The sequence below is a fragment of the Kryptolebias marmoratus genome, linkage group LG8 (genome assembly GCF_001649575.2).
Source record: "Kryptolebias marmoratus isolate JLee-2015 linkage group LG8, ASM164957v2, whole genome shotgun sequence".
NCBI lineage: Eukaryota > Metazoa > Chordata > Actinopteri > Cyprinodontiformes > Rivulidae > Kryptolebias > Kryptolebias marmoratus.
This window is the reverse complement of record NC_051437.1, coordinates 21,219,685-21,245,203: the sequence shown is the minus strand read 5'-3', so window position 1 is coordinate 21,245,203 and position 25,519 is coordinate 21,219,685. Positions and strand designations below refer to the sequence as shown.

General features: G+C 38.5%; 1 protein-coding gene across 8 annotated transcripts in view; it reads right to left on the bottom strand.

The window, feature by feature from the left end:
• The window catches only part of prdm16 (PR domain containing 16), a 163,201-nt gene that overhangs the window by 105,397 nt on the left and 32,285 nt on the right, over positions 1–25,519 (bottom strand). The gene's annotated exons all lie outside the window — the stretch shown is intronic.

Sequence of the window (25,519 nt, the reverse complement as noted above, 5' to 3'; positions counted from 1 at the left end):
AAGTTGGCAAAGTGTTTGATGAGAACAGTTCTTCATTTCACCATGGTCACTGTGTCCTGCCAAGTCTCATCTTTCAAATAATGATTCTATCTATCACTGACTTGGTCAGTCTCATAACCTCACGTTATTATCCTCACAGCCAAGAATTGAAATGACTGTATGGGCACCCAGAGATCATACCAGGGAAAATGATGTTGAGCTGTATGTGTGCAAGGATGCACTTAACTTTAGGCTTTATGTTCCAGCCACTTTTCTCAGCGTGTTATTAAGGAAATTACAGTGGACAGAGAAAGTTTGTAAGTGTGCGTGTGCAAATGCATTGAGGTGAGTGATATGTGACATCTGGCACATTAGTGCCTTCCCATTACCTTCTGTGAATGCGAGGGCTGAAACTATTTCTTGGTTTTCATTCTTAAACTGAATCAACATGAGACTGTGTTAAATTACTTGTTTTTTAAAATATCACCTTTGTAAATTAAAAAGGAAAAACACTAAATGTGCAGAACATGAGCAGAAATACAAAAAAAGTCTTGTTAAAAATGTATGAATACCAGGTTGATGATGTAATACACAATATAGTCAAAACTAAACATGCATTTTTGTTAGTACCAGAAAATTATAAAGATTTGATATCCAATCCAAATCTATTTACATTTGTTTGCTTGCTCGAGCATATCCATGTGGTTTCCCTTCTTTTGCTCTTTAGACAGATTCTGGTGTCTTTAGTCAAAGTACCACTAGAGTTTTACTATCTAAACACAGGCATTGGCAATCAGCAGGCCAACTAGGCCCAAAATTACAGCAGGAGTGGTTCCAATCAAGCTTTCTCTCTGCTAGACTTCATATCATCTGCTGCCAACCCTGGTGCTGCCCCAGTGTTGACTGAAGCTGCAACATGACACTATGAAAATGTACTTGTTAGTGCACGAATGTTTATTGTATAGCAATGCACGTTTTGACCCAAGCCATTTATTGAGGTTTAGAATAAGAGAAACAAAAAAAAGCACATAATAAAACATCAATTGAGATATTTATCTTTGTTTGAGTTCATCATCAAAGAGAAAAAAGTTGGAGGACGGCTGAATGAACTAACTAGAAATCCAAAAAGAAAAACTCACTCAGTGACATCACTGGGGAAAAGTAGTTGTGCAATGCATTTTTTTTTCTTCTTTGTTAAATATTTGAGTTTATTGCATGATGTGAACTGTTAAAGCTGTTAACTGACATGTAAGTTTCAAATGTGAAACGTGAAACCTTACAGGCATGTGACATGGTTTTCTTAGCGTCTGGCAAACTTGCAGTGTGTCTGCGTAGATTTGGGAAACTTATCATATAAAGCTAAGGCAGTAAAAGCCAACATTTTATGACTGAATTTTGCGTCATTTAGTGATTTTGAATGGAAAAGAACCCATTTTTTAATGATTGCAGTTTCATAGGGGTTCAGACCAGGCGTGCAATTAAGCACTGGAACAAGTGAGCCAGCAGTAGCTTCAACTCTTTAAGCAGATCAATTAAAGTTTTATAACTCAGCCCTATCTGCTGTTCCCTCCACACAATCAAGTGTTCTCAGGCTGTTAAACACTTCTTTCACTCCCTCTCCCTCTCTTCATTCCCCGACTCTCACTGGCACTTGACCCATTGAGAGCAATTTTGACAAGCAGAGAGACAGGCTTGGAAAATCTATTAAATGCTATGGCTTTTAGGGCCTCTGTGCACACACACCTACAGACACACACTATGTAGACGGCGACATCAAACAACAACATTTTAACAAGCATAAAAATAAAAAAGTGGATTTTCATTTAAATCAACAAAACACATTCAGTGAGGCCCATAAAAAAGTAAAAAATAGACATTATGATTTTAACATTTTTGTCATAAATTGTTTATTTCCTACAAGTTCTTTTTAAGATACAGCACACGAGAGACTTTTTTCTCTATTCAAATAAATAAATTAACAAGGAAATTAGGCTGTGAAATAATGAGGAGAGCCAGGAAGAAGATGACGAAAATAAGAAAGTTAAACCACTGATGACAGAGCCATTTCTAAAAAGCTTTGTGTTAGTTCTGCGTCTCCAAAGACCCAAAAAGAGATGTTGGGTTCACCTCCCTGTGGGCTTCTTAAAAAACAACCAGGCCAGATAGCGCCTTTCTCTTCCTGGCTCCTTGTGTTGTTCTTTCTCTCTCTATGTTCGTCTGGCCATCTCTTTCTTTTTTTACGGGGAGCTATTTATCCTGATTACATCAGGGGTCAATCATTAATTCGCACCTTGGGGGTCCCAATGCTGGCTACAGCTACAATGGGCTGCTTGTTCAGCGGCTGTTATTCCAGTGGAAAACTACTCTGCTCTGCCTGAGAGGCAGGCACAGGCCACATGAAGGCATCCCATTTATTTGATAAATTGTAAATGCGTGCCATAAACGGAGCTTTGCTTTGTAGCATCGCTTGCAATAACAAAGATTTTTGGGGCATGTATGAACGCAAATTCGGGCTTTCGCACAAACACACATCTGTTTGCAACTGAAGGAGCTGTTACTGTACTCTAAACACATGTGCACCAGATCAGATGTGTTAAAGCTAAAGATGATATCTCATAATCACTTCATGTCACAGGAAAATAAGACGTGACATAAATGTGGTATTTAAACATACAAATTAAAGTAAGATCCCAACAATATGAAAATATTTAAAAGAATAAGCAACAAAAGCACAAGCCATTAAAGAGAAAAAAGCCTTCCCCTCTTATTTTCTTTCAGATATTAGGATATCAAAAAAGAGAGATGCTGATAACAATGTAATCAATGTTGCCATGGCAAAAAAAAATAAAAAAATCTTAACACAGCTCTGGAAATCAGTGGTTTAATCGGAGGCCTTACAACAGGCAAATTGTCCTGTGGTTGTGTTTAATCAGAGCGTTCTAGACTTAAATGCAGAAAGATAGTGATCTGGAGTCATTTTCTGCCGTCTGCCTGGACACACATAAACACATGTGCCTTGTGGCTCATAAACTGAGCTGTATTGTTACTGTGCTCCATGAATACAAAAACATCACAGACTGCATGCAAGAAACCTCAAGGAAGAACTAAGTGAGGCATCAAATATGGACCAATTTGAGTTTTGCATGTGTTTTGAATGTGTGTTTTCAGCAAAAAACAAACAAAGAAAAAGGCTTTATAAATTGTTAAAGACGCATTTTTAAATAAAGGATGTACAACTGTATATAGTCAACACGAACTGCCGACATGATGGTATAATTTAAAAGCTTCAGCGTTTAAAACTAGCTTTGTTTGAGACCAAAGCAGGACGAACTCATGGTTGTCAGTGTAATGACTGTTAAGCAGAGCTGGAGATTGGCTGTATGAACCAGCGATGGCCATCATGAAACACAAACATCCTTGCTTCTTTGACTGGCTTCTCCATCACGCACAGAGACGGTATCTCTGTCTGGCCGTAAACTGATCTGGTTCAATTCAAAAAGAAAGCCAGCCACTGATGAAAAGACAGTATCCAGGGAAAAGGCCCAGCTATGCAAAACTGAGCATGGGCTCCAAATATTGGGAGAAAAGCTCATCTGGTGTAAGAAAAAAAAAAAAAATGAAGGCAGAAGGAGTATGTGTGTACCATGACAGATATGAAAAATGGGTAGCTGGTTGAGCAATAAGTGACTAAACAATTTGATGTGGGAACTCTGTGTATATACTATGTGTACACATATGTGTGTGAGGCTGCCTTCAAAAGCCAATCCTAACCAGCAGTTTGTGCTTCTATAATACGTTAATATGGTCTCACTTAACTGCGTTACTTGGCTGTAGAGTGATGCTGGTACCTGTTCCCCTGCAGTAAGCAATGCTTTGATGATTCTGTCTCCACACAAAGAACCTAAACCTCCCATGATTTAAAGCAGGAGAGATGCAGCTGTAAAAATCAAATGAGGGTAAATCCAAAGTACAGAGAGTGAGATGTGAAAAACTGCACAATAGTGTGTTTTTCCACAGTGGCACTGGGGTACTATATATCCAAAATGACATATAGATGGAAGTATCTGAAAGAGCAGCCAAAGGAGGGTGCTGAGGGGAGAAGGTGTGTTTCTTGTGTGTGTGTGTTTGGTGTGTGGAAGTAGTGAGTGAGCAATGGAGGCACAGTCAGCTACAATACCAGAAAGCCTCTCCAAGCAAGAACACCACACTGTTTCCCCTTGTAAAAGCACCAGGGAGTATTTCCAAGCAACGCTTGAAACTGCAAGGCCGCTTTGAGTGAGAAAGAACGAAAGAAAGAAAGAACGAAAGAAAGAAAGTAATGCTTATATTGCCATATTTACTACAGTGAGTCAGTCTACACAGCTATCAGTTTCAAAATGTATTTTAAAATCATGCTTTTTATGTGTCGAACATACTTCTCAGTCATGAAACCATCCACTGCATGGCCTTTTATTGACTAGTTTAAACTGTTCCCATTGTTTATGTCTCTTTTTCAGAGAGATAAAAAGTAGACCCAAAAAGAAATAAACAGGAGTCAAAAAGCATCACATCATTTTTTCATAAACACACAGTTCAACAAAACCTTGCTAGTAAGTAGTGATATGGCAATTTTTCTTTTTTTTTCCTGTTTTTGTGCCAATACAATATTGCTGATATATTGATGTGTCATTTGTCCTGACCAGCCCAGAGCCATTCCATCCTCCAATAAAATGTGTGTGTGTGTCAGTGTGTATACTTCGCTTAAGCCTCCAGGCAAGTAGAGGACAGCAGCCAACCTCCTGCAGCTGAGCGCAGGTGTTTGTTTGTGTGTGTGTGTGTGTGTGTGTGTGTGTGTGTGTGTGTGTGTGTGTGTGTTGTGGCCCCGGGGTCCCATGGGGGACCGGGCTGCTGCAGACATTTATTAACAGGGCAGATTAATAGCACTGGAGGAAAACATGTTCACAAACATGATAAATATTAATAATAATCAATACTGAGTTACATTTGCCAAATTGAGTTGCAAACATTCCCCATGGGTGTGGGAGGAGGGGGGGTGATGGGGTTGAGTGGAGCTGGTTAAAACTGGAGGAACACCAGGTGGGAAAAAAGAGAATGTGAGGAAATAAATCGGAAAGCTAAAAAGAAAGACAAGAAGTGTGTAAAAAATAGACATCATTTGAACTATCAATGACAATGGAGACAGGAATCTTCAAGAGGGAGTTCAATTTTATATCTGCACATCTCATAGTAAAACTGTGCACATTAAAAAGTAAAAGAAAGAAAAAAGATCAATAATAGTAACATAAGATATAGGGGCTTGTTGATGCCTAACAAGGTACAGATATTTTATATTTCCTATTTTGCAAAGCTACCAAACAACAAATACCACAAACAAAAGAGCTGTCAGTTACTAAGAACATGCAAAGCACAGTTACAACAAAACAAGAAGGTGCAGAAAAGTTTGAATATTCACTACCACACTCAAATCTCCAAACATTTTTTTTATTTGCTTTTTAGTTTTTAATTTCTACAGAAGTGATGGAGAGCAACAAAACCTATTGACAACTATTTCTGCTGCAACTGTCTTTTGGCAATATCATGTCAACGCTAAAACATGCAACTATAGATAAGATAATGTTATAAAGTGAGCCATGACAGACAACACATTTCACACGGCTCTAACAAATTCACTTATTTGTCTTCGATGTGTCTATATTTTTGTCTTTTATCGGTGAGTAAATGTGTGCGATATGTATTCTAAACTCACATTGGGCGCAGCTTCATTTAGCAAGCCATTTAGAAGACAAGTGACTCAGTTAAGAGAGCACCGATGCAGAGACGTGGTTACAGAACAAGTACATCCATTTGTATAAACCTGGTTGTGGAGAAGCTCACGTATATATGTGAAAGTGAAGTCTTTTTAATTGTGGTTTTATTTTAGTACTTATTTTAATCTAACATTTGAACAACTGCTTAAAGTTATTATTTTCAGTTTGGGGCTTTACAAGATTGAACAACAAACCGGTCTAGTTTACTGATACATGGTCAAATCAAAGACAATGAAATCTTGAGCCATATGAAATATAACTCTAGTGACTGTAGAGTGTATGCATTTCTCTGTGAGTGTGTACGATGGACAACACATCAGTCTATTACTCTTCAGCCTTGCTCCTCTCCTCTCCTCGCCTACTCCCTCCAAGTCATTAGCCAGTAAATTAACGACAATCGAGCAGGCTATTAATCACCCTGACAAAAGTGTTAGCATTGCCTGGCTAGGACTGAGGAGGGCTACGGAGAAGAAGGATGATGATGATGATGGTGGTGGTGGAGGAGGGTGAGAGAAGCACTGAGCTGACTCGATGGAACATAGGGAACCCCGAGTCTGTTCGTGAGAAAAAAGGAAGAGTGGATAGAAAGGTAAAGAACTAGAAGAGGTGTGTGAGTGGCAGAAGAAATGAGATAAGAAGAAGACAGATGCAGTGTTAATGGGAAAGCTGGTATGAAAATGAAAGACAACAGGGAATAGGTTTAATTTTAGATTTCTGTAACAGAAAGGTATTTGTACTTACAGGAACCAAGTATTCTGAAGACTACAGTTTATTAGGGGTTAAAAACATTAATACAGTTGACCAAATTTTTGTTTTTTTTAAAGTCTAGCATTTCCTGAAGGAATGCATATCCCGCTGTATTGCATCCCAAAGTTTTAAACATAAATTGTGTGTGTGTGTGTTTTTTAGCCTAATATCTGCATAACTGTCTGAGTTACAGCTATTTTTATATTTCAAAAAATCAGTTGGCTGTGGTGGCCATCTTAGATTGGGTTGAGTCCAAAAGTTATTCATTTTTAGATGTAGACCCAATTATTGCAATGTGACCTTCAGTATCAGGTGGTAATAAGTTGGAATAAATAAAGCTGTTGTTAAACAGCTAAAATGTATATATATATATATATATATATATACACACACATATATAAACTAATCATGATAATTTTCACTGAATGTAATCACTTCTGTGTGTTTGTGCAGGTGGGTGTGTTGTTCATTTGACTTTTTGTTAGCAAAAAATCTAATGATCCACTGGACAGATTTTAATGAAACTTTCAGAAAGTAATCATTAAGTGTACATGTAATATTGCATAATATTACATCACTTTTCATGGTGATTAGTAAAATGAGTGCTATAATCATCTGCCACAGTGATCATATTCACTATACTACTACTTGTTCATAATAGGAACAATGGATTCAGCTATCAAGTTGATCTTAACTACTTCTGATCATCCCAGTGGCCCTGTAAATACTGAAACTCATTAGATTAAACAGCATTTTTTTCATTATTTATTTTCTGTGAGTAAATTACTCTCATACAAAAACAAGTTATGAAGTTACGTACGCTTTTTTTCTGTATTCTGATGCTTGGTTTGAATTTAAACAAGTTGCCCCTACCTAGAAGGATCGCACATGTTTGCTACAGTGCATATTTGCATTATTAAGCATTTGAACACATCTTGTGTATTACATAATGATCACAATATGTTTATGAAGTTTTTACAAAATTCAATATATGCAAATGTATCAAAATATATAAATAAATAAAACTCTTGTACACTAAATAGATATTTTTATGTCTTGTAGCTTTATTTTCTAGGCTCAACACAAAAATTGTGTAGAAATGAGGAACAAAAGTCATGAAACCTAAGAAAAAAAACTATGATGTGAAGTGAAAGATAAGCTTTGACACAAAGAGAAGCATACAAAATTCGCCTTTAGCCTAAACTGAAAACTCTCTTCAACTCTAACCCTTGCTCTTTCTCCCTCCCAGAGCGGGACCACCTGCTGGGAGGCTGAGCTGGGGACGTCAGGTGGGTCATGGCCGTCACACAGTCCCATGTCATCAGGCTGTCACAGTGAAAGGAGTTGACATGGGAGATATGCTAATCCACTTAGCTTCAAACCCAGCCAGAAGACCAGTATGCAGTCCTGTCTCAGCTCACAATAAGCAGAACACACACAGACACATTAAGCCATGTACCTCTGAACTTTCCAGAATATGTGTGTGTTAGATTAGATCAGTTGAGGCTAAATGATTCCTGTGGGGATATTAAGCTTGCACTCAATAAACGAGAATGGACTATATTGGAAATGCTAGAAAAAAGTAGAAATATTAGTACGCTGTCCCCTCAAGAAGTTCAGCTTCACAAACTGTTGAGTATGCAAGTTTTGTTAGTTGTGTGTTGAATCTGCTCCAGGATCAGATATCATTTTAGTACTTTGTGTCATGAACAAAAATTGAAGATGCTAACACTAATATAATATATGACATAAAAATGAAAAATGAAATAAAATTCATAGACTGAAAATGTATCTGGGGTTTAAACAGTAATGAAAAGATATTGATCAGAAATATTCCATCGATACAATAATGTTTGACTAAAAACAGAATCTGCTTTTGGATTACAGTAAGTTGAAAATAGGCAAAACAGCACTGCATTTCTGTCTCAGGAGATTTTTGAGATACGTTAAAAGGTAAATTAGACTTTTAGTTTTCATGTAATCACAATGCACACTCCAGCCAAATCCAAATGCAGCTAATAGCTAATGCTATAAATTCACCCCCTGACAGCTGTGACAGGTATGAACAGAAAAAAAAAGTTTTAGTTTCAGTATTTACAAACTGAGTAAGCCAGCATAAAGTGTAGAATTACGAAAATAAGTTGCTCTACAGCTGTGCATCCAGACACAGTCATTCACTCTGCAGTAAAGCGATCAAAGTCAGCCTGCCAGCAGCTAGGTGTCAGAGTTCAAAACTATTCCACCACTCAGCCAGATGATATCTCAAACCGATCCATCGTATTTCCCGGCCATAACTTCCCCTATTAGGAGCAGAAGTACAGCTTTTTTCTGCTCATTATCCCACAGAAACAGGAAGGAAGAGAGGGAAACAGATGGGAAGGCAGGAGAATGGTGAGCATGAGGCACAATGCTCCTTTCCTCCTCCTCCTCATCCTCTCTACCTCCGTCTCCCTCCTCGCCGCTGCTCGCTCTTTAGTTGTCCTCAGGGCTCGGGAGAGCGGAGGCGCACAATCAGCCTGACAATGCTGTATACAAGTGGTTGTGAACAATAGAGGCCAGCCACAAAGAATTCTGGGAACAGGGGCACAGCCATCTTCTCCTTTGGGTGGCTCCTGCATGCCAGACCCATCGATACACATCGGCCTGCTGAGACTAACCGGTGCCAGAGAGACGAAGAGCCAGAGAGACGAAGAGCCAGAGAGAGAAAACAGTGGTACAATGCTCTCTGGTTGCTGCTCTCTGACCCTGCAGTTCGAAAAGTTTCCTGGAGTTTAAAATTGCTGAAAAGTGTGCTTAGGTATTTAAAAAACAAATGAGAACACAGAGTCACTCCTACACACAAGTTGAGCATCAAAGTGTTCCATAAATGAATTATTTAATTGACATTGATTGAACTTGGAAAACGTAGGATGTCTTATTTTCTCTAGGTGAAGGACAAGTAACTTCAAAATCTGTAATAATAGATTCAAAAATTTTATGTCTGAATAGAAAATGCTATGGTGAGGGGAGAAAAAAAGAGGGGGAAAGAAAATGCAGGACTGGACAGAAACAGAGAGAAAGACAGAAAGAGACAGGCAATTTTCTTCCTTTCCTCTTTAACTGTGTAGGGTGTGGGGTGAACGTGGTCCATTTGGAAATAATTGGCTAGTAATTAGGTGGGGGTCGACAGGTCGATTTGGGAACAAATGGCTGTCTTTAGCTCAGGTGGCCCTCTGCACGAGATAATGGGAGCTTTGCTTCCCACCCAACCCCCCTCCTCCTCCTCTCTTCTCCCTCCATCTTCACCACTGCCATATCTGCTTATGTGTGTGCTAATGCAGGTGAGGGCAATGTCCAAATAAGTGAAAATATTGAAATATTATGTGAACCAACAACAATGCACATCCAAAAAGGCTGAACTAAATTCTTTATGCTATAGTTATTCTGAGAAGATAAGGCAGAAAATAATACACTTGAGTTTATTACTGGAAATATTAATCATATTTTACGAATTACAAGCAGTCTGTTGTTATAAATAGCTAAAAGCTGCATGTTTATATATTTAGTATTTTGAACTATATATAAATTCCATCTTCAGTCCAATAAACAGCACTGTCAAGCCTAACTGTTAAGTGGAAATGACCCATTTAGTGGACCCCTGAGTTGTACTTAATCTTTATTTAGATCACTGGGAACATGTTAAGGGTACAGCAATGATCTCATTTATTATGGTGCAGCTGACAGCAACAGAAGACCAGGGCAGAAATAAATGAAGATAACTAAACTGATATATCAATGCAAGGGAACATCATAATGGTAAAAAAAAAAAAAAAAATCCAAATATACAAGTAGATAAAAGACACAGACTTAAAACATTTGCAGCACCGATGTGTGTGTTTGTTTCCCCCTTCACCACACTGACAACAAGCTCTCACCCTCTCTTGCTCTCTCCCTCTTCCCCTCTCCCATCCTCCCTTTCAGCAGTGCTGAGGTCTTGTTTGGCTTCCTGCTGTTTGTGTCCAGACAAGGTCTTGATCTGAATACTGATTCCCCATTGATAGGCCCGCACTTCCGATCTCATTAACTTGTTTTGTCTTAGGCTAAATGGAAATGTCCGAGGGAGGGTGAGAGAAAGAGAGAAAGAAATGGGGGAGCGACACTAAACAATGTGACAGATCTTTGTAGGAGACGCACCGTAAATAACAACAAGAAAATACAAACAGGATGGAGGATAAGGGAGGATTTTCTTAAGGGGTTTGGGGGTGCTGGGAGTCATACAGTGTGCACATCAAAAACAAATGCTTTAAGGACAAACTTTGATCATACAAACTGAAAGGAAATGATCTGTATTCATGGAAAAACTTCAGCTTCAACAGAAAAAACCTTAGTTACTGATCCTTAAATATAAAGCAAAATGTTAAATGTTGTCTTGTTTGAAAAAAATAACTTAAAACTAATTTTACCTCATTCTTCATGAACCATGCTAAATCAAAACACCAACATGTTTACATCATTATGTCAGTTTATAATACATGTGGGAATTTTTTTTATTGTGGGTTTTACATCACGAGCTGCAGTGGGATAAGTGTCCACATAGTTGTCCTTCCATGTATTATCCTTTGGTCCCCTGTGTTCAGCCATTTATGTGCATATTTAGCCCTTGCAGCTATTTAGTACATTGAAGGACGGCACCAGAAGACAACCCGCAGCTTAACGAGGAAAAGAGGAGATGCAGACACAGGCGTCACTGAAAGAAAGATAACAAGAAAGACTAGTGACATAAAAAGGCAGGAAGGCAGAGAGGAGGGGGTGGTCTGATAATGCCATATGATCCAAAATAAGCTCCAAAAACAAGAGAAGGAAAGGCTAAGATGGGTTAAAGAAAGAGGAGGGCAACAGACTGAGGGAGGATCAAAGGGGATGTCCGCTGCTGATAACTGCACCTCAGAAAATGTGTGGTGCAATTAGTGCACAGTGACGATTTCCATTAGGGCTAATCAAATATTTATACTGCCTCCTGAGCATGTCACAATGCTGCCCTAACCTCTCATATCAATGTGACAAATGGCTAATGAAAGAGTCTGTGCATAGACAGTGAGAGGTAGAGAGACAGACAGATAGAAAAAAAAAAGAAGGACAGGTGGAAAAGAGTTACAACTGGAGTTTGCTCTTTCTTTCCCTTGTCCACATTTGGTTTGCAAATTATCGGCCTCTGTCATCAATTATAGGACAACTCTAGTGGCAACAAGAGGCTATGTGTGTGAAAGTGTGTGTGCATTTTACTCCATGAATCTGTGATGAACATGAGGATGTGACAGCGCTGATGCTACCTTATAGAGCCATTAATCACACTGGGCCAAAAGTAGAACCAGTTCAATTTAGGAGTCACTGATCTTGGCTTTCACCAAGGAATTTAGAATCAAGAGAAAATGAAGGTAGAGAAAGTAAAATGTCGGAAGAAAAATGAAGATATATTGTTTTGCTCCGATATTCTCCTGGTGCTGGTTTTTCGCTAAACGAGAATGAACATTAAAAGTGCAATGAACATACAGTAACTTATCACTGTTGTGTGTCTACTGAGATAAACAATTCGACCAGTCTCACAATTGTGGTGAAAAAGCAGGATGACATAAGCATTTATTTAATATTGTTTAAACTCTAATTTACTCCTCTCTGAAATAAATAAACTCCATAACCCAACCTCTACAAATGCATGCAATTAAGTACAAAAGTGTTATTCAAATACCCATGCAGGCTACTTCCCTTTCTTTGTAACTACCAAAACATTTTTTTTATTTAAACAAGAAAGATATTTAAAATGTATCTGTTAGCAGTTTAACCTAAACTAATACTTGTGTTGAAAAAGCATTGCTGGCCGCTGACACAATCAGCGGAAGGTTAGGGGTAACAAGATGGGAGGGCCTCTAGAGGTGATAGGTCAAGTCCTGGTCTGACAGACAGATGGAGGAGAGTGGTCAGGGTTTGAAAGACGAGAAGGGGATGAAGGATGGATCTGACTGGGTGCTGTGACAGTCTGGGATACAGATGACCCTCTGCACCAAAGTGACAGAGCTGGGGTTCCACGTAAACCGGGCTGATTAACTACTCAGTAAGTGAAAGAAAGGAAGTAGAAAGAAAAAAGGTATGGAAACGATAGTAAAGAGGATTTGAATTATGGTATTTTTAAAAAGTACAAAAAATAAAGATCTGTAAATAAAGATTAAATAAGGAAAGGAAACTGCAATGAAAAAAAAATATCAATATAAACAAACATTCAATTAAAAGCCACTAAATTTCATTAAAAATTTATGAGTAAAACCTAAGAACAGAGACAGCTTTCTTTCTTTCTTATGTGCACAACTCAAAATGCCAGGATAAGATGCTACAGCAGGCTAATCTCCAGCACAAGTGATAACATTCAGCGGTGAAACCATGACAGATGAGTATTGATCTCCTAGTTGTTGATGGAGGGTAAAATAGATAACTGGACCACTTTATTGATATTGATTAAAGAGTCAAAGGAGGAAAACGTTTTCTCACTGGGAAACGTGTTAAATGTCGTGCAGTGACTTGGATTAGGGAAGAAAAGATCAGTGTATGGTAAAAGTAGCAACTATAAATTTTAACACTTGGCTGCAGAGGCAAAACTCGATGCGGTTTAAAAGAAACGGACGTGGACATACTCTCCGAGACACGCTGACACGGAAACAAATATTTGGTGTTATCCCAGGTGGTCCACATTTAAACGTAAGATAGCTGTCCGACTCTACAAACACTGCCTTAAGATGAAAATCACACCACCAAAGCAACCTCAAATGTCATCAGGCTTGCTTTGACCATGATATCACACAGATTCAAACATACATCTCGAACACTCGCAGCTAGTAGTCATAACTCACCAAAAGCCGCCGTACTATCTGGTGTGTCTTCGAAGAGCGCGGTCGAACTATGAGTTCCCGGGTACCCATAAACTCTAGTTACCAATTAACTATGTCTGTGTGTTAGAGAGATACTGGGAGAGTACAGGGGGTGTCTGGCAGGCCTATCTGCAGCGCTGCGATGCGCTAACGTGAAAGAATGCCGTGTCAATGGGACACAGATATGGGAAGTGCAGGGGGCTGATGAGCTGAGTGAAGGTCGATGATGAGGTCAGCTCCTAAAGTGGCAGAAACACATTGTCTCTGCACTGTCATTTTCTTCTTAAAAAAAATATAGTAAGTATTTAAGCTAAAGATGGTCAAAGCACAACCTCTGAGCCTTTCATTGAGACCCTGTATTTTTTCAGGGAATGTGAAAACTGAAAGGAACAAAAGTGAAACATGAAATGCACCTCCTGTCCACACTTTTGCACACATTTTTTTTTTTTAGCAAAGACCTGTCGGAATATTCCTACTTTCTTTTATTCCTTCCTCACTCGTCTAAACCTGACAATCTGTCTGCTCGCTAAAACAGCACCTCACCACCTGCCCTGTCATGACGATCTTTCATTTCTCTGGTGAAAATAAGACAAGAGGCTTTTGAGTTCAAGTCAAGTTTTGAGTTAACAGAAACAGCCTAAAATTGAGACTTGACTGCCTTGAGAAAAGTTTCAATTAAATTTAAGTAATCTTTCAAGCTCCTAGGACATGTTTTAAGTTTATTCAAGAAAAACATAAATTAGGTTCTTATCCATGCAGAAGATTAAAAGAAACACCTGCGTTGTTTCTTGAAGGGTTAAGGTTGCCGACTTTAGGCTAGGGTTTTAAATCAAAAGTCTTTAAATTACAGTGACAGTGACTTTGTACAAAGCAGCAAATTGTCATATGTTGAACTGATCACTCTGATCCATGAAGTACTTGAACAGGTAATCCACTCTTACTCTGAAAGTTCTGAGTGTAACACTACATAAAGTATGCCGGGCTCTATCTCAAATAAAGTGACAAGTTTTCATTTTTGCCACCTAGCAGATGAGCAGAGAGAGGAAAGGGTTTATGGATGGGTAAAGACATTGACACTGGAAGTGAAACAAGCCGGAGATCCCAGACAAGGGATGATACTGGTCAGGATGAAAACAATGCGAAGTGGAGCTTGAAAGAATAGGTGGCAGAGGGTGAGCACAGTGGGAGTATGAGAAATGGTGGAGATCATTAGCACCTAATCTGTTCCATATGACACACTCTCACATGGCCTCTGTCTGGACACTGTCTGACCGTCTCCCCACCTCTCTCTGAGCTGGTGATGAGGGAAAGTGGGAAAAGGTTTGGGAGGGGGAGTGGTGGTGAATATTTCTTAACCCCAACAGGAGCTCCGTGATGACAAGGGCTAGGTCATGTCACACATCAGGGACGCTCCTTATCGTACACAAAGGACTTCGTTAAATTCCCCTGTTCTTTAGCACTATCATTGTCTTTAAAGCTCAATAAAAACAAACCTACAGCTAAACACGCAGTGCTGCTTGTTTAAAACAAATACAAAATGACTTAACACATGAGCATGTCACAGAAAGTTAATAACATTAATGATATACAAAACTGGAATATAATCACTTCACTAATAATTGGCTCAAAAACAAAATGGAAGGTAGTGATGTAGCAATTGGTCACTTCTACATTAAACAGTTACTTTGCAATCAAACACATCCATGACATGAAAGGGATACCATCACCATTGGTCGAGACACACTAATTAAAAAAAAATCCCCAAATTGTTTTTTTTTCTAGGTCAAGTAAAAGTTATAAAAAAAAACAATAAAACACACACAAACAATTACACACACACACATGCACATTTTAATTGGGCAATACTCCATGCCACTGCGCATGAAACAAAAGTAGTCCTTATCCACAACCTGTGCTCGTACAAGAAGCTTAAAGACATTTTTCCCATATTTGAACAACTAATATCTTGCAAAAGTTGTCTAATCTCTCAGCGTTTAAGTTGAGATTTGTGCCCCCCAACCCCCAGCCTAGAACAGCCCACCTCTTTCACATGCTTAACAGCAACCCCTGCTACGTTCTAAGCATGGTGCTGTACCAAGCCATTTTAATTAGGTAAGATGTGTGTTTGGATGTGTGTGCAACTATGTGTGTGTTGTGTCAGCATCATAGCCCAGACCTACAAGCTGATTTAATGAAACACAGCAGGTGATGAAAAATTCAGGACCCTTTGAAATCAACCTGAATTTCTAGAGAAACTCTAAAGACAGCGGGAGAAAGCAGTTATTGAACAAAAATATGTCTCCTTTGAAAGAATAGGGTTTCAAGTCCAGTTATTTTTGTGGAGCACATTTAAACCATCTATCAGCCACAACGCTGTACAATCAAGATGGCGCATTAATGTAAACCTTAATGTAAATTTACGTTAAAAAAAATCAATAATAGAAAATAGTAGATAGAGTAGATGTGCTCATGCTTTTTCAGTTTGAGCTAAAAACTAAGCTGCAGATTTCTGGTCCAGGGGGACCCAGCTAATACCAACATTCATACAAAAAAGTGGGGAAAAGATTCATATAAAACTCAGCTGACTAATGTTATGTTGACAGTTCAGAACTCCTAAACCAAGATTTCCTCACTGGCATCAGAGTAAACATTATCTTGTTTTGACGACTTGGATGCACATAAACTGAGCAGAGTATGCACATCTTTTTGCACAAAGTAATAGCCAGCCTGCCTGCCAAATGCTGCTCTCAACTCTAGCAGCGAAAGAAGAAAATATGCATGCCTTTATTATTTGAGTACACAAATTCAGCATGTTGAATAAGCACTGTTGACATGGTTTGCAATGCACCATCAAATATGACGTGTGGAAATCATTTGGAAACTATAAAAAGAAAGACACAGTGCACAGAAATCTCCAACTATTGATTAGGAGCAGCCATGGTGTGACACATTTAACATTCATCTGGTTCAGCTAGCAACACACTGCATTATAGAAGATCCTTTCAGTCCAGTTGAAAGTGACTGTGTATTTAAGATACAGTTGAGCTCTAATCAAGCAAACAATATGTAAAAGACTGGTTCATAAGGAGAACAGAAACCTATCAAAATTATCAAAAATAATTTTTTGAATGCTATAATAACAAAAAAAAAAGAAAAAAAGAAACAGTTAGGATTCTTTCTTATTTTTTATAAAATATCATTTAAAAGTAGCAAGTTAATAAAAAATGTCTTTTTTTCAATTTCCAGAGGAAAATTAACTCTTAATTTTAAGATACGGGGGAAAAATGAATTTAACACATTTAACTAAAGGCAGCGGACAAGGAGACAGTCTTGGATCCAGTTTAGCTTCTCTTCCAGCTTAGACCATGAAAGCTCCACAGACACTAAAGCAAAACGATGCAATGGGCACTGCTGTGCCACTACAAACGATTTCTCTCAGTGAAAGAATAAAAGACTACCCGGGTTACAGGAAGTACAACCAAGTTGGAGAGTGACAAAGAGATGCAGAACAAGGAGAGAGGACTGAGGGAGACAAAAAAAGAGCGGACGCTTTTGAGACACAAGTGATGGACGGACCGTTTTACAACACAGTGCCATGCCAACTGCGAGTGTGCTAATGGATATGATTTTTGCCAGGTTTTAAAGAGGGTCGTTTTAAAAGCTAGCTTCTCTTTGTCTGTCTACCTTTTTATATGTCTTGTCATTCCTGATGTCAGTCTGTTGTGCGATCTCAGTCTTTATGGGCACAAGATTACATGAGTATATCTACATCTGTCCCGGTGTTAAAGCAGGGTTAGGCTGAAAGGTAGAACAGAGAAAAGGGATTTTTATAAATGTTCAAGAAGTGGGTTTTTTTTTCTTCCTTTTTTCTTGTGTGTGTACAAGTGTGAATATGTGTGTGTGAGTGTTGCCAGTGTGAGCCATATTCTAGTACTTGGGCACTACAAAGGCAGCTGATTAGAAACAGTGGGTGAGCTTTGCTAACAATTCCCAGAGAATATGGGAGACTGCGATGAAGTGAGGATTCAACGCAATCTGCTGGCTTCCTTAGATAAATAACTTTTACTAATTAGCTTTTATAAAGTATGTGAATGTTTTTGTGCAGTGCCCTGATATGACCTTTGTTGTGGCTTGTATAAATATACATATAAACTGAACTGAATATGCAAAAAGAGGCAGACAATAGCAAGAGATGGAGATGAAATAATAACAGAAAATAAAAAAAATTGAAAAAAAAAGATATACAGTATCTTAGACTGTAGCAGCCACCTTACTTTGTACTCTAAGATGGTTGTAATGCAGTTTTTGATTTAGGATTTGTTTGTTTGTTTGTGGAAAGAAACTTGACTTCATGATGGCTGATGCAACAAATACATACAAATGCATGCACAGGAATTTTTTTTAAATAAATGCTAATTATTTAAAAAAAGTAAAAAACCGATCAGCCTGATCTTCAGATATAATCTATAACCTTATGATGAAATAACTATTCATGATGTTTCTCTCTTAGTGAGATAAATATCCTAATTATGATGCACATTTTTGCTCTCCTGCTGTTTACCTGAAGTCTAGAAGAAGTTTAACCATCTCCAAAAGTACTTTATAAGCATCATAGTTTTAAACCTTCTGACAACAGTCTGATAATTACTTACTCATTTAGTTTTGGAATATATATATTACATTAAAAATCCATAGAAGCAAGAGTGAGTGTTTCTAGAGTTCTTTTGAGGCCTTCTTGATTGGCAAAGCAACTCCTAAATAGTACTTACACTTTCAAGAGCTTCGCGTCCTGTCCTCTTACTAGAACTGAGCACTGTACCTGGCAGCTGTTCAATTTCAAAAGCAGCTACAGAAACACTAAAGCTAAAATCAGGAAATCAATGCTTTATATTGAAGAAAATACACTATTAATTGACCTCTTTATGAGTTTAAACAATCACTTGTTTCCACCGTCTTGCCCTTGTCAAAGAAAATGAATTTTTCTATGAGCTTAAATCAAATAGTCAAGGTCCTTTCTGCATAATAAAAATACCAATTTTTCCCTTCGGCTTGGGAAGTTGGCAGTCTACTCAAGTAGACATTCTCTTCCTGTTGCTTCATGTTTTTGGACAGAGGCTACATGGACCCTTGACTTGCTGCCTTTGAGATTCTAAAAAAAAGTGTTTGGGCTATTCTGGTCCTGATCTGTTTTCGGTCCTTTTAGCTGGGTCAGCCTGGTCTTGGGTCAACAATAAAATTAAACGAGTAGGAGGAGAAAAAAAAAAAAGAAACATTGGGTAAAGAATGAATATTTCTTGAAACAAAAACAAAACTCGCCTCATAAAGCCAACTTTTTAAAAGTATTATCAGTGTATGCATTTCCTCATATCTCAACAGGACATTTGTATTCAGGGATTCATGTCTCTTGTCATTTGTTGCTCTGATTAGAACCACAATTAAAAGCTGCATTAATTAGTGTTGAGACCAACACGGAACACCCACTTTATTAAGAACCTCCACTCAATTCTGCATTCCACTGAATGAAAAACAAAACAGGCACTATTAATCTGCGGTACCCGGGGGACAAGTCAACTGTGAGAAGGAGAGTCAGAAAAAGGGGGAGGAAAAGAAAGAGTTTATTCTATATTGATCAAGTTGATCCTGACTTAGTCAATATTTGAATAGGAAGAGTGACAGACTGGTGCAAACTGCAGAAAGGTGGAAAGTTTGTTAAATAAATCTTAAAAAGTTAAAGAAATCCAATAAGGATATGCACAGAAATGTATACTCCTGCAAAAGATCTGTTTTATCATTGTTATTGCAATGATGATAGATTTACATGACAGCATCATTTCATACATCAAAATTCATCTTCTTTTGTTATTTTATCTTTCCCTCAATCCCTCTTGATAACACATATACATATTTTTTGTTCTCCTTTGTGAACAAAATAATAATTAAAAAACGTCTTCAACGTGTTAGCATGTAAGTCAGGAAGAAAATAATGTGTTTTAAAAACTACAACTAATACATATTATTGGTGCAAATGTAAATGCACCACAGAATTCACAGATTATATGGGAAAAGTCAATCTATTCATTGACTGAGCACCTTTGAGCATCTACATTAACCTCAATCTGATTTTGCTAATTGCATTCAAGTGCCAAGTTACCAGCAGTTTCATTATCACCCTTTTTACGCAAATTACTAATCAAGATCTAAGAAACAATTACTCCTTACTGTTTCACAAAGCTGAAAGTGTGAGGCCAATGTTTTTTTTTCCTTTCCATGTGATTCTTGGCCACACCTTACTCACTCAAGCTAATGTGCATGTGAGACTATCTGGAGTCTGGTGTGTCCTCACTATATATAAAGATATCTTTCTTCCGTCCAGCACGTTCAGTAAGAAGCTCAAAAAGAGCAAGGAGTGCTTCTTATTGTAAACAGAGACTAATAATGTTTAGCAAACGTACCCGATGAATGCTTGATTTACAGCTCTTCAATGCCAACGTTCACTAACACGGGTTAACAATAAGAGTTTGTCTGGAGAACCAAGCAGAATTCCAATAAAAATCTTGGAGAATTTTTTTTTATATACTTGTCTAAGAACAAAGAGAAAAATGACAGCATTTCCCATGACAACATTGTTGCTTTTACAGATTAGTTAACTACGGGCAAGAAAAGTTTAACTTTATGTTAAATAACCGGCTTCTGTGCTTCTTCTTTTGTCAATAAATAGTCCAGATCTTGCCCTCTTTTTCCCTCGTGGAGCTTAACACCTAACATGTTGACACAATGAATCCCTCGCAATAACTCTTCTGTTATGCGCCCTCTACAGCCATGTTTACATTCATCGAGCTCAAAGACAAGGAAGCTGTTCGGTATCCAATAGCTAAAGGGTCTACGTGCACGCACAATGGAAATGGGAGGAGAGACGTAGGAGGAGGGTGCTTTCCCACTTTTTTTTTTTTTTTTTTTAACATCTTGACAACTGGAACAACAGGTACAAGGTAGAGAAGGAGAGAACAAACAGACAGGAAATAAGGGGAGGAGCTTCAGATTTTTTCACGTGCCTTACGTTTAGACATGGCCGAGGCAACTCAGATTTCAGCCGCCCATCTCAAGATCAGATGCTGCTTTTCATGCTGGAACAAACACCTGGCACACTCTTGTGACAGGCCACTAGCCATGCCCAGCATTCGTTAGTCATTACTCCCTCAGCAGCATTCTCATGTAAATGTCCACACTGGTCGGAATTTTGCATGGAGGCCTGTGATTAATGACTCAGCCAAGAAAAATAATGCATCAGTACATGCAATGTAAATATACAAAAAAAAAAGTAAATAAATACAATATAGAACAAACGCAACACTAATCAGAAAATGTGAGGAACAAACATGGTAACATTATTGTGGTGTTTAACACATGCACAGCCAGAATGCAGCTCCATCATGTTTGAATCAAAAGTAAACCAGAACCCGTCTTCGTACATTAAACAAACACAAGCCAGCATTCCTCTGTGTCTGCCATTTTAGCTCCAGTCAAACCCCACGCCGACATGAGAGCATTAAAGCATTAGTGGCTAATGTTTTCAAAAGTGTACGGTATCTTGGAGGGATTCAGGAGGAGGGTGCTGTATGTGAGTGTAATGGTGGATGAGATGGGCCCGCACATGGCAACCATTACACACACAGCCCCTCTAATCGCTGCCGACCTGCCTCCTCGCCTGCAGCCATCCCACCTCCAACTCAAGTGTGTGTGTATAGGTGTGTGTTTGTGTGTGTGTGTCAGGGGGCATCTCAGGTTCAGGAGGGCAGAATGTTCACATAGATGCATATTTTGCCACATTAGCACAGACACACAAGCCCCCCCTTCCACACACACACACACACGCACTGATGATTTCACATGCTTTGAACATTTGAGACAAAACTTTCTATAAATAAACAAATATGTGATAGCACATATAAACAAAGATCACACGGTCCTCTCACAGCTTTGTCATCTTCTTTCAACAAAATACTGCGTGTTTAACTGATTGTGCCAATAAAAAAGGGGAAGGTAGGCAGGGAGATCCAAAAAGAAGATGCAGGAAACAATAGGAGGTATTTTACAGTAAATTGTAAAAAAAATGTGTTTTACAATAAGGATTAATAATTTTGGCTTTGTTATTTTCCAATAAAGATCTGCCATAAACTTAAGATGAATAAAAAGAAAAAAAATAGTAACTATGTTTCCTCTACACTTCAAAACTAGTTTTAAAATCTTCACTGGAGTCAAATATTTTATTTCAAAAGTTAATATATATAAATATAAATAAAGAAGACACTTTTTATTTTTAATGCTAAGCACCCAATAAATTAAAAAGATTGCTTGGATGATTCAGAAAGGTTTTATTCTCAAATCTTTTGTACTCTTGAGTGTGTGTGCAAATTATCCCAAAACAGATAAAATACAAGAGAGAAAAAAAATAAGAACAATGTTGTCATGTGTGTTATATGACTGTGGACATGTCTGTAACTGTGTGACTTAGGGTATATCTAAATATTATGGAAGATCTGTTGTATATTTATGTCTTGAATCTTTGTATGTTTGTGTGTGGTTACATAGATCTGTGCGCACATGAGTAGACCGGGCATCGGCGGCAATGGACTGAGTGCCCCGAAAATTTATAAAGATGCGTCACATGTTGCTTTGACACCTACATGTCTCCATAGATACATGCACACAAAGTTGTGCATAATAAACATGCATATAGTGCCTCAGGTGAGCATGTGTGTGATCTGAAGTGGGGGATAACTTTGTCGAGAGACCACACAGGAGACAGCTTTCAACTGAGTAAACACCACATCAAACAAACATTCTCTGTCTCACACACAGACACACATCCATAACACTGCATACAGTTCACTTGCCTCCCTCCTGCGTAATTGAAAAAAGCTGCCGTCCATTAAAACTTGCTGACATCACTTGGACGACTAAATATGCAGGCAGCTAACGAGCGAGTGGGGCCCTTGATTGAGCTTCTAAACGGGTTCAAACTTTATCGCTGGCTCACCACAGGACAGGGCACAGACCTGCCACACACTCTCAATTGAGCATCTCAAACAAACAATCCCAGGCTCCAGCACTGGAGGCAAATATCTGCTCAGAACAGGGCTGAGATCTTTCTTTCTGCACCCACTCTAAACAGCAACTTCATCTTTTTTGTGGCAAACTTCTCCATAGTTTAGCTTGAATCTTTACTGTTTTGCTTCTTTTTGAAGTGACCAATATGCCAAAGGCCTTGCTGTAGTCTTCAGTTCATCTCTCACATAGCACCATCTCCTGCTCACTGCATCACTTTCAACTCAGATATAAGAAAAGAAATGCACAGCGTTGGCTACAGCTCTCTAATTAAGTCTGCTTAACTTCGCTCTGAGACTTCCATTACATGCATGCGTGCGTGCACACACACAAGAAACACAGTCTCATACACACACTCTTACTGTGGCTCTCTCCTCTCTTTATTAACACCTGCTTCTTTTCCAATTAGCCCCGCAAATAGAGACAAATGGGCCAGAGGGGTCTGATTAATTCACTTCTGTCAAGGACTCTGCTGCACAATGCCATCAGGGTGCTCAGGCAGGCGTGGACTCATGCACACGCAGACACACACCTACACACTCACACGCAAACCATAAGCTAGTTTGAGCACTTAGCCTCAAAATACAGTAGTGACAATGAGATTAAATTTAATAATAATGCATTTTGATGTGAACCAAGACTTTTACGAGCATGGAATTTAGATGTAAATCAGGACAATGGGATGCAAGAACAGCAAAGAAAAGTGTTTTCTTCATTGGATTGTAAAGATCACCGGTGTATCTCAACCACTCCTCTTCCGGGGGCAAATTCCTCTCATCTTTGCTCCAGTTAGCTTGTGAGTGTAAATGTGAATCTGTGTATGCTTGTGTCTATACATGTGTTTATAGGCTGCGTGAATCCCATCATTAGTCTTGCTCACCTGTCCTCCCCTGTTTGTTTAAGCAGATCTTTGTGTTTGCTTGGAGCTGCATGTCCTCCAAAGAGACGGCTAAAATGCAATCACTTCAAACTTAACCTGCTGTCTTTAGGCACACACCCCCTTACAAATATAAATAAGCAAGTAGCACAAAAGACAGGTCACGGCTTGTTAATCTGTGACTTTGACTTTGGAAAGCATCGGTCTTAATAATATAAAAGAAGTTCCACATATTCTGTTAAATATCCAGCTAAACTTTTATGGCACTATTTAAGTTTTCAAAATGTATGACTGTGCTTCTTAAATTTATTCATTTATAATATTCAGTCGCAACAAACACATTACATATTAAGACAAAGCTTAAGTTTCTGAATAAATTCCACCATTAAACAATAGCTAGTAAAATAGTAGACAAATCATATTGTTAAATGTTTAGCAGTGCTTCACACAGGGTTATGTTTGTGGGCTCAAAAAACACAAGAAGATTTGATAAATGGTCCAAGAGAAAGACTTGACAATCTCACCTTTGAACTATGAATAATGAGGACTGATCCTTTTTTATAAAGATTACCACTGTTTACTCAGTGGGTGGAGGTGCAGAGCTGTGAATGGTGAAATGCCTGCAATTTTCAAAAAAGGCAGATACCTTTGCTTACCTCTGCCTTAAAATAGAAAAGGATGACATGGAGCTTCAACTACAAAACAAGATTAACTGGGTCTGACTCACATTTGGTTGTTGGTCTTCACCGAGCAACTTAGATTATCCCTGGGAAATCAGTGTCAAAAGAAGCCAGAGTTTTCAGTTGAACTGAACTGAACCACACATAGTTACTAGACTGGTCTGTAAAGTTTTGATGTTATTATTTGAGGTTAACCTGCTTAACGGCTGGTTAGACTTGCAGCATATGTTACTGAGATGATCTATCCCAATTAAAAAATAGCCTTGTTTATGAAACCAAACAGCTTATTTAAACCACATCTGTTCACCGGTCAACCCTCCAGTCTTGCCTTGTGGTACAGGATCTCTTTCTTAATCAGTTTAAAACGAACACTAAACTGATTTCATTTCAGTTAAAAATATGACCCTTGAGTAACCCTGTTTAAAACAAAACAAAACTTTGGACTTGTCCTTCTGCCATAACTTTAGGTATTTAATGACAAATGACAATTTAGTCAATCCCAGTTGTCAGTGGTACTGAAATAGTATTAGCACAGCTGACCACCAGCTTATCCAAGCACACACAGCAACTCAAACACAATGCCAACATTGCCTCAAATCTCCGCACAAAGGCAAGGCTACACATTAGTTCCACACCAAATAAATAGCTGCTGCTTCAGTTCATAAACTCTTGGTTCAGAGGTCGAGCTATGTCAAGTAGGGCCCTCAATGAGACTCAGTGGGATGAAAGAAAGAGAGAGAAAAGGATTTAGATGAGGAGGTAGGTGGGGGTGACTATAGAATACCCCAGCATCTCCCTTTCTTCAGTCCACCCGTTGAGTCTCAAATACTACTCTGCTGTTGGCTCTATTGTGTGCCTGTCTCAAAGAGCTTGTCTTCAATTAGGCTGATAAGAGGACAGAGGATGAGGATGGGGCAGAGTTAGGGGGCATTACCTGGGAGGCCTCTAATTGCTTTGATGCCATTGGACCCTCTGTTGCTTTTGTCTTCTCTGCCCCCTGGGTTGATAACTAAATTTGAGTGTGCAATTTATCCTGTGGCTGGGGCCAAATGCCAGTTTTACAGGCTGCCACGTTTACTTTTGTTGTTTTAACCACATAATTTGGATCATGTAGGATAGACAACAGACAAACAGATGGCAGAACACCACTCAGCACAATGCTGTGTTGTGGATTCATGTAACAAGATCAGTTTGTAGTCAGCTACTGGTTCATTTTCATCTTTTGCCTTTGCTTCTAAAATGCAGGATATGTCAACCCAGTGAATAATGTGTTAAATACTACAGGTGCTGGTCATAAAATTAGAATATCATGAAAAAGTAGATTGATTTCAGTAATTCCATTTAAAAAGTGAAACTTGTATATTATATTCATACATTACATACAAACTCATATATTTCAAATGTTTATTTCGTTTAATTTTGATGATT